Source organism: Henckelia pumila, chromosome 4, assembly GCF_033568475.1.
Source record: "Henckelia pumila isolate YLH828 chromosome 4, ASM3356847v2, whole genome shotgun sequence".
NCBI lineage: Eukaryota > Viridiplantae > Streptophyta > Magnoliopsida > Lamiales > Gesneriaceae > Henckelia > Henckelia pumila.
This window is the reverse complement of record NC_133123.1, coordinates 102,775,543-102,788,903: the sequence shown is the minus strand read 5'-3', so window position 1 is coordinate 102,788,903 and position 13,361 is coordinate 102,775,543.

Below are 13,361 nucleotides of genomic sequence, written 5' to 3'. Positions count from 1 at the left end.
TTCACATTTCGATAACTCAGCATATAATTTCTCATTTCTCAAAGTCTGTAAAATGAGTCGGAGATGTTCAGCATGCTCATGTACATTCTTGGAATAGATCAAGATATCATCGATAAAAATAATGACAAAGTCATCCAAATATTTCTGAAATACCCGATTCATCAATCCCATAAATACTGCAGGAGCATTGGTTAAACCAAAAGGCATGACGATAAATTCATAATGTCCATACCTTGTTCTAAAAGCAGTTTTAGGAATATCTTCATCTCGTACTCTCAGTTGATGATATCCAGATCGCAAATCAATCTTCGAATAGATAGCTGAACCCTGTAGCTGATCAAACAAATCATCTATTCTAGGCAGTGGATATTTATTCTTGATGGTTACCTTGTTCAATTGACGATAATCAATGCATAAGCGCATGGAACCATCTTTCTTTCGTACAAACAGTACCGGAGCACCCCAAGGTGAAACACTCGGTCTAATGTACCCCTTGGCTAACAAATCTTCCAATTGATCCTTCAACTCCTTCAATTCAATAGGTGTCATTCTGTAAGGAGCCTTGGATATTGGTTGCGTACCTGTCATTAGATCAATACTGAAATCTATATCTCGTACTGGAGGTAAACCAGGAATTTCATCAGGAAATACATCAGCAAATTCATGCACAACTGGAATATCTGTTACTGCTGGACTGGATTTCAATACATCGACTGCATAAATCAGAAATCCTTTCGCCCCTCTCTGCAATAAACGGGTCATAGATAACACAGATATCAAAGGAATCTTGGCTCGAGAACCTTTACCGTAGAATTTCCATTCAGATGCCATTTCTGGTCTAAATCGAACCACTTTCTGGAAACAATCTACAGTTGCTCTGTACTTGGTTAACATGTCGATACCAACAATACAATCGAAATCTGATAATCCAAGTACTATACAATCTATATTAATCACATTCCCGTCATATTGCAACGCACAATTTCGAATCATTCGAACAGATATAATACCTTCACCCAACGGTGATGAAATAGAAACAACAGTAGGCAATGGCTCAGAAGATAAAGAATGCATCATAACAAATTTTTCAGAGATGAATGTATGAGATGCACCTGTATCTATCAAAACATAGGCAGGATAACCATAAATAAAGCAGTTACCTGCTATGACATCGTCAGGTGCCGCCTGTGCCTGTTCCTCAGTAAGTGCAAAAACTCGAGCCTGTTGTCTAGGAGGTTGAGTCACAGTCTGGCTTCCTCCTCCTCTGGTCTGTTGCTGAGGTTGCAGAGGCTGAAATGAATGTACTGATTGCCTTTCGGCCTGAGGTATTGGTCGAGAAGAACTTTCACCTATAGCTCTTTGAGGACATACCTTGGCATAGTGACCAGGTTGACGACAAATATTGCAATTACCTGTCACACCCTTGCACTGATCACTTGAATGTTTTCCACCACACTTAAAACAGAATGCTCCTGATTCACCAGTTCTCTGACCTGCCCCAAACTGTCTCTGTCCACTAGAACTTGAAGAACTACTACCTGGCTTCTTAAATTGCTTTCCCTTTGGCCTGAATCTAGAATCCTTTCTGCCACTGCTTCCTCCCTCAAATCTGGGAGATGTTTGCTGAAACTGTGGCGGATTCTGTGGAATGAAAGCTGATACAGGCTGGGGAAATGGCTGTGGAATGAACGGTGTTCCTCTTTGTCGCAAAATACCTGCTTCAGCTCCCTTAGCTTTGTTCAAGGCATCAGCAAAAGTATTTGGTCGTCCACTATTCACCAAGGTAAACACCTCTGGATTAAGGCCATTGATAAACTGATCCGCCATTGCTTCATCAGTAGCTGCTATATGTGGTGCAAACTTCAAAAGACTTGAAAATTTGGCCACATATTCCTCGATATTCAAATTACCTTGCCTTAGATTGGCAAATTCAGCACCCTTATCCTTCCTGTAGGAGACTGGAAAGAAACGTTGATAGAACTCAGTTTTAAATACAGTCCACGTGATAATCGTACCTCGTTGTTCCAATGCCCGTTTGGTAGTAATCCACCAACTTTTGGCAACTTCATGAAGTTGATGTATTACCAGTCGGATACGACGATCATCTGTATAGTCAAGTGATTCAAATAGTTGTTCTATATCTTCAAGCCAATTTTCACAATCAATTGAGTTTTCTGTTCCTTTCAGTTTTGGCGGTTTGAATGACTGAAATCGCTTTAACAAAGTCTCCATTGGAGTAGCAGTAGGATCCAACGGGTCAGTAGATGTACTACCCTGTGCATTCTGAGTTTCAACAATTGGCGGTGGTACTTGTACTGGTTCAGCTGGAGGAACCACTAATGGCTGTCTAATGACCGGTGCTTTACGGGGAGGCATATCTGATTGTCAAACAGATTAGTGCATAAACAATATAATATGCAGAAATTTATTCCATCCTTCTCTGATAAGCATTCTCATGCATTTTCATGAGAATTCAGGTTCTGACTAAGGATATTCTGGAATACAATTGCATATATATTGCATGCAGTAGCAATAAAAGCACATAATCATGCAATCACATAATTATTGCTATATATAAAGCATGCTAGCAGATAATGCACATAATCAGATATAACATGTACTCTCATGCAATATTAAACAATCAGACAGACTTAAACTACCCCGCTCATCAACTTCTATCTAAATCCAGAAACTTATGCTCTGATACCACCTATTGTGGGGACCCGGGTTGCTAATCTTATCTTAGGGCAATTTATTGTAATTAACAATTAAACAAGTACTTACAAGAATTAAAGAAACAAGAGCTAAAAAAAAAAAATTTAAAAGGCAGGGTCTCGCTCGATCGGGGAATATGCTGTCAAAAATCTGCTGCCAAAGAATGGATAAACAAGTCATAATCTTTTATACATGCTACAAAATCAAATACATGCTATCTTATAACGTCTTACAAGCTTCTAAACATAATAAACATAAACTAGCATGTATTCAAGCCATAATATACAAAATTCTTGTATCACTTCTAGCATGGTTCAACAACATAAAGTACAAGTCGTGCTACTTAAGCCCGTGTCCTCACTTGCTATGCCTCTATCTCGAGCTATCCTTGTCTTTTCTGACTAGCTCCTGCCCCACCTATTGCCATGCATACATACAAAACAAAGCAATAGCCGGATAACTCCGGTGAGAATAAAATCCCAGTATAAACAACTTTAAACGCGAGATAATAAACGTGAATGCAATGCAAATGGCAAAGGAAGGATATCAAGCTGATATCAATAAAACTTAGTTCTTTGGGATCCCGAGGAATAAAATAACTATCAAACCACCGATACTCCCATTCAAGGCGGCATCAAGTATTTTAGTCCTCTGACTTTGGTACAACTATAGTGAGTCTTCTGGCTCTGAACATAAATCCATATTCTGTGCCATGAGTCAAGCTGACTCTAGAAATAAATTTACAGTCCATGCCACTCACTACAGCTCTCCAAACGTCATCTGCACTCTAGGCGATGGCTGCCCTCTGTGCTATTAAGGCTGGAGTTCAAGATGAATGCAACATAAGCTGTATGCATTAAAAGCTATAAAACACATCTTGAACAACTAAGCATATAAGCAAACAAAGCAGTACAAACAAATAATCACATAAGAAATATAAAGAAACAAGTATGTGATTGACATGGGAATACTTGAAATGAAAGCTATTTCAAGCGTTCTATCCCATCTGGATTTGCTGTCATTTATACCTTTCGATGTCGTGTCTGACAGTACTTCAAGTCTGAAAACATCATAGTAAAATCATCTCTCAAAATCTGTTCCAAAGCATAACAAAATTTCAACTAAAGAACTTCAAACCTTCTAAATCGTTCTCGATTCGAATCGACACTCTCGAGTTCTGAAAAATAGTAGATACAATCTAACCATATCAAATTCCAACTCTAATCATGCTTTGTTCAATCAATAAGAGCAAAATCTTGACAATTTGCAAATCGGCGGCATAACGGCTAAAACCGGCAATCCAAACAATATCCAAATCAATCCAACAATCCAGATAACTTATAATCTCTAACATATCATCTCATTACCATAAAAATCAGTATCAATCAAACATGGTAGTGTTCGAATTATTCTTCCCAAATTCATATAAAATCCGAACGACAGTCTTTTTCCGAACCGTTTGCGAATACACGATCGGTACAGCTGATATACGCATATATGATAAAATCATAATTTTCCATCGTTCACATAAAAATAAAATCTGAGATATGTGAATAAAACATGTACCAAATCGAAGGTCTCGGAGCGGTGATCGCAGATATATATTTCTTTCGAATTTCTGACAACCGGAACGCAAGAAGTCGAAGCTTTTACAGATCAAAAATGGAGTTTGGAGGGTTTCAATCGTTCTTCCCTTGTCTTCTGATGCTTCACGTGTAAAAGGATATAATTCAAGTGGAGAATGAGATATATATATCATAATTGCAGTTTAGTCCTTGAACTTTTGACTATTTGCAATTCAATCCCCGAAAAAGCGATTTAATTCAATTTCAATCCTTTCCAATTTAAGAATATTAGAATTTAATTCTAAACTCTAAATATTCCCAAATTAAATATTTTCGAATTAAAATTAAATAATCCCGGGCCTTACAACTTGTCACGGACATTTTAGGAATGTTGGAATGACATCCGCAAACAGAAAAGATAAAATATTATTCATAAGGAATGGGCTGAGTAAAGAACCATTGGATCCACTTCCAATGTCTCTTGAGACGCATTCCAGTGGATACGTGCAAAATGAACTTCATAAATTGTGGACAAAATTTCTTTATGAGAGGGATCATTATATATAATGTCTTGCATTTAATGTGGATCTCGTATGTCGTCTATCAGAATAATTGGGTATTTCAACTCCAACGAGAAGGAATAAATGGTACTATCCCCGATGGTAACGTATATATTTCACTTTTTATCTGTGTATGTGTTCTACTATTCATATTTTGACTTTTCGTACAATTATTTTTCTATAAATGCATGCTTGAATTTTCTTTACATATTGAAAAAAAAAGAGAGTGTGAGAGAGAAATTGAAAAAAAGAAAAAAAAATGGCAGGATCTTATTCACAAAAATTGAAAAATGTTTGTTTCTTTTGTGGTTCTTGTACCGGAAAGAATAAAATATTTGTTGATGCAACAATTAATCTTGGAAAAAAGTTAGCAGAGAGAAAAATTTACTTGGTATATGGGGGAGGCAATATTGGGCTAATGGGATCTATTTCAACAGCAGCTCATCTTGGAGGTAGTAAGGTTTTGGGTATTATTCCTACAGCTTTAGCTGAAGGAAATATTACAGGTGTTACAGTCGAGAAAGAGTTGAAAGTATCATCAATGTACGAGAGAATAACTAAAATGATAGAAAATTCTGATGCTTTTATTGCCTTACCAGGTGCCTTTGCTACTTTAAAAGAAACTTTTCATGTTGTTTCTTGGGCACAACTTAATATCCATAATTAACCTGTTGTCTTGTTGAATATCAATAACTATTATGATGGTTTGTTGACTTTTTTTGATGTAGCTGTGAAACAAAATTTCATTTCAGAAAATTCACGAAGGATGCTCATATCTGCTTCAAATGACGAACAATTAATTGATGATCTTCAAGCTTTTGTTCATCAACCTGATTCGGGTATAACAAATATCAATTGGTCTCAATCAGCCAGTAAGAAAAGGAAACTAGATCATTGATTCAACATGTAGTGAGTTGGTTTGTGTTTGTTCATCATCTTCAATAACTTCCAGGTGATATCTCTTTCATCATTTACTCTTTATTCGTATTAAAATAAATGTCATATTCAGGTTTAGGGGAGAGTTTATTTATAAAAAAAATTAAATTTTTTTAAAAAAATAATATTGCTATAATAATATTTATTTTTCTTTTTCAATGGCAGAGTAAGGAGCCAAAAACTTCTGACACGCATTAGTTTTTAGTTATCATATTATCACAATAGATTAGATTTTAATATTCTGTATGTATTTAAATTGCAAACTAATAAGAAAATGAAATCTTTTTGTATATATGTTTATTTATACTTCTTTCTATCAATTTAATATAAAATATATAATTAATGGAATATATGTTATAAATAATATATAATTGTGTGTTTTCAAATAACATATTTTCTAAAACTTTTATTAGTATATAGTTAAAGTGATATTGATTGAATGAATAATAACATGTATAATTGAAGGAATTAATTTGTAAAAGTGTAATATATACTCACATAAATTTTGTGAGTGAGAGGTGAGAATTGAGAAAATAATTTATAAGCTTTTATTGATTATTAAGAAATGGTTGATTAATAGATTAAACTCATTTAAAAAAAATTGTTCAAATAAAAATTGGCTGCAAAGTTGTTCGAACTTTGATTGTAATGATGTAGAGTATTAATATCTCTACTATAATTATCAATGTATTAGATTTACCTCATAAAAAAGAAACAAATAAATAAACTTTGAAAAAAAAATGTTACATTTTCAAAGTTTATTGGAGGTATTTGGTTATGTAAAAATAATTTTACAGCCAAGTAAAAAATAATAATAATAATAATAATAATAATAATAATAATAATAATAATAATAATAATAATACAAAAACAAAAACAAAATGGGTTTATTCTTTGTAAATTATCTTATCTTATTTTCAATATTAGGTTATTTGATTGTCTGCTTTACATATTAGTCATTTTCAATGAGTGTATAATTTTCTTCCAACTCCATGAGTGAAAACCAGTTATATATAAAATATCATAACCCGAGAGAATATGGAGTTGAGACTTTTACATTAAAATTTCTGATGATATTCATGTTATGAAAAGGATTTCGATTATCATTTTGATTATATTATTCTCAAAATTTTTAGAAAATATTTATATAAAATTATATATATATTTAATATTTTGATATTGTGTGAAATATATATGTATAACCATCCAATTATATATTAATATATTAGTTGATAATAAGATTTATAAATAAACATATGATCTCTTCACAAATGTGTTTTAAAATTTCAAAGTTTGCAAATTTGAATATATATAATAAGGAATAAAAATATAACTTGTGATTTTATGATATATTATTTTATGATATTTTATTACTAAGGAACTAGTTATAAGCCGATTTGGGGGTGTGATGAAACTTAAAACTGGTAATTATTTATATGTTTAAAAATGTGTTTTAAAATTAAAGTTTCATTAAAATTATGAAGTTTTATTGTTTTAAAATGTGTTTTAGTGTTATGTGTTTATATTTAAATGTTTTACTAAAAATGTTGTATTTTACGGTTTACGCAGGTTTTGTAAAAATAAAATTACTCAAGCTACAGAGGTCATATTGGAGTAATATTAAATCCTGTAGAATCATAAAAAAAGCATTTTCAACTTTGTAGAAGACAAGAAATTCCAAAAACCTCATTAAGATGATCAAAATAATCAAACGTCAAAATGGAGACAGATTTACTTTTACTATGACCAGTATAGAGTAAATGTAGTGGCCCATATCCAGAATTAACCATAATGAGTAATTATCATTTGATCATGTTATATTTATTAAAACGTGATTAAGGAGACTTCTAAATGGATTAACGGATCCCGGAAATAGACCCAAAATGATAAGAAATCGTTCGGAGGGTCAGACAGATCGGAAGCTCCGAAGGTGATCGGAAGCTCCGATGAACGATCGGAAGCTCCGATCGAATTACGTCATCCATGACGTGTGGTTGATCGGAAGCTACGATCACCCCTATCCGAAGTCAACCAGTGAGATTTTGACATGTGGCAGATAAGGATGTTCGGAAGCTCCGATGGCAGGATCGGACGTTGCGATCAAGGATCGAAAGTTCCGATCGAGGATCGGAGGTTCCGATCGATGCCTATAAATATAAGGTCCGAGGCATTCATTTCTTGCCAATTCCGAATTCTCTCCTTCGCCCTCGTGGTCCTATTTTAAGGCTTTGGGTACTCTTATTCTAGAGTTGGAGTATGATATTTGTTTTAGTATAGTCAGACAGTGTCTGACATAGTAGCTGAGCAGTGCTCATGTTGTAGAGCCATGTTCGAGGCTGTGGATTTACAGCAGGGGAGTGCCCTAGTTGCAGGATAGTCGCCATGGGCTGACGACGGACGCAGGTATAGCTATGGTCTCCTTAAATTATTTAGGATTATGCAATAGCTTAGTTAAGGCTTTTAGTGCTTATTGAATGATGCATGGGTATTTGCATTGTAGACTTGATGATAGGCTTGGAACCTAGAGTGGGACTACTAGGACTGCCTTAGAAAGGTACGTAAGTACTGACTGAGATTGCCAGCGGATATGCATGCTTATATGTTGCATTTATGTGTTGCATGTTATTATTGTTATGCGGAATGTGCATATCATCTTGTGCCTGTACATCTGTATATCTTTCGAGATGAGCCAGTTAGGGTTGCTCAGCCCTGTTAGGACGTTTGATATCGAGTACCCTTAGGTACTGATACCTGAAGGACTCCATGGTCCGCGTCCGTGATTCAGGAATGAGTGGTCGCACACAGTGGTTAGCTACCCCGATGTGACGAGCTTATATCCCAGACGCCAGTCTGAGTAGTTCGTATACAGTTATCCCAGATATGGATACTCTGTCATTTGCATGCATCATATTTGTATGTTTATCCATGCTTTCGTATTGAGCTTAGAGCTCACGTTCAGTATTTTCTGTGTATCTGGATACCCTATTCGATGGGGAAGATGTAGGTGCAGGATTGAGCACCAGGAGCCTGGAGGAGCCAGTGACCTTGAAGACAGCAGTATTTAGCTGTAGGTTTTTATCTATGTAAATTCGATTGGGTTGTATAAATCGATGATGATTAGCCGGTTGTATTATGCCGGTCTGCTTGTATCAAAGTCTTTTGCAGCGATTTTATTTAATGCATGCTTAATTATGCTCTTAACTCTGATTAGGTAGTGGATCCGGGTCGGGTCGCTACATTTATTTGTATCAAAGTTGCATGCAAGGGACTTAGGAAATTGATAATAAGACTTCTTGATTATCCTTGTAGGATTGATTGAGGCCTAGCGAAAGAAGATTTGGTTTTTCATTGCCGAAGTTTGCGGCATAAATCTTTACTATAAGGAATGCAGCAGTGATGAGAACACCAGTAGTAGCATATCGATAGATAGACTGACTGCTGTGGACGGTTCATCATTCGATGCATTGGGATGTTGATCGAAGAATATATGGATTTCAACAAGGGAAGATTGGAAGGGAAGATCAAGTATATCACGTCAGATATCTCTGAGGGCTTTTTGGGACGAATGGTGTTTCGTAAACCATGTGGTTCCAGTCCTTGAAGATTCTCCACTCGTAGCTGGAGAGACTGTAACATAGACCTTTACCAGGAAATGCCTCGAGTGCCTAAGGCATGACAGGTTTCGAGCGTAAGGTCTGTAAACTCGTGCAGAACATGGTTTTGCCGGTATGCTTGTATCGATGCTTTTGGTAGGCATACAGAAAACTTCATGTTCAAAAGCATGATTTGGATACAAGAAGAACGCTGATGGTAGATCGTGAGCAGAAGAAGTCGACTGACATGCACTGACGCAGAGCATAGCTGGTTAGCTATCACGTGCCATTTCTCCTGAGTTCTTCGCTGGAGGAAATGTAGAGAGACTTGGACAGAAGTATGCTTGTATCGATGCGTGTGTCGATTGGAAGCTTCATGCTCAAGGAGTGAAGACAAGTTCAATGATTTTAAAACTGTATTGATGTATTTGTAAACAGTATTTCAGTTGTAATGAATCATCAGAATTTGGTTGTATCAGTTCAAGTTATTGGAGGTACATTTTGTTGTATTTTGAATACTGTATGTATTACATGGGATTGTAATAAAGGAAATTGTACATAACTTGAAGTAATGATACATGTTTTACTTATTCAAAGATTCGTGTTTGATTACAAGTAATTTTACTAAGTTTGGCTTGGAATTAGTTGATTGGTGATCAACTATGTTAACTCATGGATTTTGGGTAAGCCAGCGGTAACGGATTGACATGGGGTTAGTCTAGGTGTTTTCCTAGGATTGACCTAATTAGTCGTTCGACTGGGTTAGTGCTAGTGATGAGGTGATTCATCTGGGGGCATGGGAATTTTGATTTTGTTTAGAATTTTGAGTTTCGTTCTAGGTTGTTTTCGTAGAACAGTAGCCTGATTGACCTTCATAGGTTGGGAATTCGTGATGATGGGATTTCATCAGGAACCAGTTGAGTAAATATCAAGAGTTGTGGACTATGATCATGACTAGACATGATGGAGCGCGACCCTATGCCAGTGTTACTCTGGGAGTCTTTTGTACTTCGGAGAATACCTGGAAGCCTTCGTGCTTCAGGATTGGCGGTGGGAAGGCTACCTAGTCTAGAGTTTTGATAACAGTCACGATGGGGTATGACATTGGATTAGATGCCTGGTTAGGTATCAACGGTTTAGATATCGTCTGACTGTCGTCAAAGATATTGGTTTGCAGTTTTTTCATAAGGACCAGTCTTGGAGGGATTTCCTTGACGAGTGCATACTCTGAGCAGATAGTTTTAGTCTATTGGATGCTGCTAGACTAGTGGATCTCGTCGGGGTTTGGATGCTCTTGTGATAGGGGCTATCCAGGAGATGGGTTTGTGAAATTCCTGAAACATTTGACTCGGGGATGAGTAGTTTTCAGCATTAATGGTTTCCTTCAGTGATAGATTATATCCGATGCTAAGGATTGCACATGACTATTTGAGGCGTGAGGATAGCGTGATTTATGCCAGTGTACAATTGGTGGTGATTTCAGGTGGGACACCGCGACAAGTAACCTCAGTCTCGATTTGTTGCAGTCTTAGCAAGAGATATAGTTATCAGGAGCATGTTCAATGATAGTTGAAATCTTTTCGGACTTGTATTGCGGCTTGGATTGAACAAGTCCTTATGATCATCTTGGATGAAGATAGACAGTGATAGTATGTCTAGACTGGTGCATGTTTAGCGCTAGTGACTACTTGTAACTGTTGTCTGACTCTGTCAAAGATGAGTGATTGAATCAGCTGTGATTCTTTTTATTCCAAGTATTTGGGATATGCGGACGTGTGGCAGTGAGATCATCGATATTGATCGAGCCATGAGAGTTTCATTGATCAGTGATTGTCTGATTAGGGTTGATATCGTCAGGCATGGCGAGAGCTACAGTATATCGATTTGATTGATCAGATTATTCCAATCGGTACAGATGGGATATAGTGAATCAAGAAGTACTGGGAATGGTACTTTAAGTATGGTATGCTTTGATATAACGATTCACGTGCATTTAGGAAATTCTTTAGTCGCTAAGGGATCTCCAGGAATGCGGGAATCGAGACTTTTGGATTCTGCGAATCACGAAAGTGATCATTAGTTGGCTCTTGTGATCGTAGATGTTGGTAACGTTGCTTTGGCTACCAGTGACGGATTTTGATCTGAGCATTGCTTGGTGTTAGCAATGAATTATTCAATTTATGAAAATATGATTCAGTGATCGTCCCAGGTTTGTCAGTGGACGAATTTTGAAGACTGTTAGTCAGAGTATTTTGCTTGGGGTGCTTCCAGCAGATTTCTCAAGATTTGTTGTTGAGAGGCGATTCGACAAGTGCTCATGGATTTCAATGAACATTAGCAGGTTAGCATTAGTTGTTTCATGGGATGAAACAACAGCTGAGACTTGTGTTTCTGAGTCTGGCAGGATTGTTGTCACTGAGATCCCAGTGCGTTTTGATATGTTGTGTCATTGAGAGGGTTAGATAACGTAATTGCCACTAGTATTGATAGATTCTGTGCGGGATCAAGGTGAATCAGTTTGGTTATCCCCGCTAGGGAGCCAAGGATTTGGTTATCTGGAACAGGATAAAACGGAGATTGTTTTCGTCGATACTATCTCTAGTTCCGAGATAGAAGTAAGCATATGATATAAGACTACTGCTGAGAATGGTGTTAGTCCATCTGGGAGTTTCAGCAGGATGATAGTGAATTTAGAGGCGACGACCTCGAAGGATACATTTAGACAAGAAATTGTGTATAAAGATTTTGTCATCTGGTTACTTAGTTGGTGTTCTTTGGGAAACATTCGTCGGGCAGAGTGAGTACTGAAAGTACGTACTATGACGCCAGGAATTGTCAGGATTTTGTTGTTATCCATGGAAGGATGACTAATACGATTGAGTAGATGCTATCTACGATAGCGGGATTCAGATCAAGGTTTATTGCAATCAGTCTAAGGATTTCAGATGGTTAGAGTGGTGGCAGTGATGCGATTGCTTTGCGAACTGGTGGCCGGTAGTTGCCATTTCTATTCGCATAAGGTACTATTTTGGGAAGAAATATTTTATCCTTCGTGATAAAGAGTAACTCACATGAGTTCTTGGAAGAAGGATATCTAGGGTTTGACCGAAAGTCAAATCTAGATCAATTTGTTTTAGAACTTTGCGATAACGTCAAGGGATGCGATGTTACCGTTAGACCAGTGAAATACAATGTGTTGTATCTGGTTTTATCATGGGAAGCGATGGAGTTCGTGCATGTCTAGAGAATAGCTGATGGCTAGTTACGATCTTAGCAGGAGTGTCATCGCTAAGATTTGTAGGCAGTGTGGCTGATACAGTCGGCAATTTGGAGCGAAGGTGCCGTGTTGTTGCAGTTATCGATGGATAACTGACGATAGTCAGCAGTGTTACTCGATTCTCGCATCATTACTGATAAGAAGGCAGTGATTTCCAGAGTGATTGTTAAAAACGTGCGAGTTTGAAATCAGTGCGAATTATAAATCGAGTTTATGTTTTGATGTGGTTCAGTGAATGAACAGACCCTGCAGGTTTAGCGAGGTTTGGTATTGTCGAAGGTTATTTGACCAGATGTTTTGAGCCGGAACTACTAATGAATTGGACGAATGGTTTATACTATAGTCCCGAGGTTTACCTTAGATTTCGAGGACAAAATCCTTTTAAGGTGGTGGGAATGTAGTGGCCCATATCCAGAATTAACGATAATGAGTAATTATCGTTTGATCATGTTATATTTAGTATAACGTGATTAAGGAGACTTCTAAATGGATTAACGTATCCCGAAAATAGACCCAAAATGATCAGAAATGGTTCGGAGGGTCAGACAGATCGGAAGCTCGGAAGTTAGGATCGGATGCTCCGAAGGTGATCGGAAGCTCCGATGAACGATCGGAAGCTCCGATCGAATTACGTCATCCATGACGTGTGGTTGATCGGAAGCTCCGAACAGGATTGGAAGCTCCGATCACCCCTATCCGAAGTCAACCAATGAGA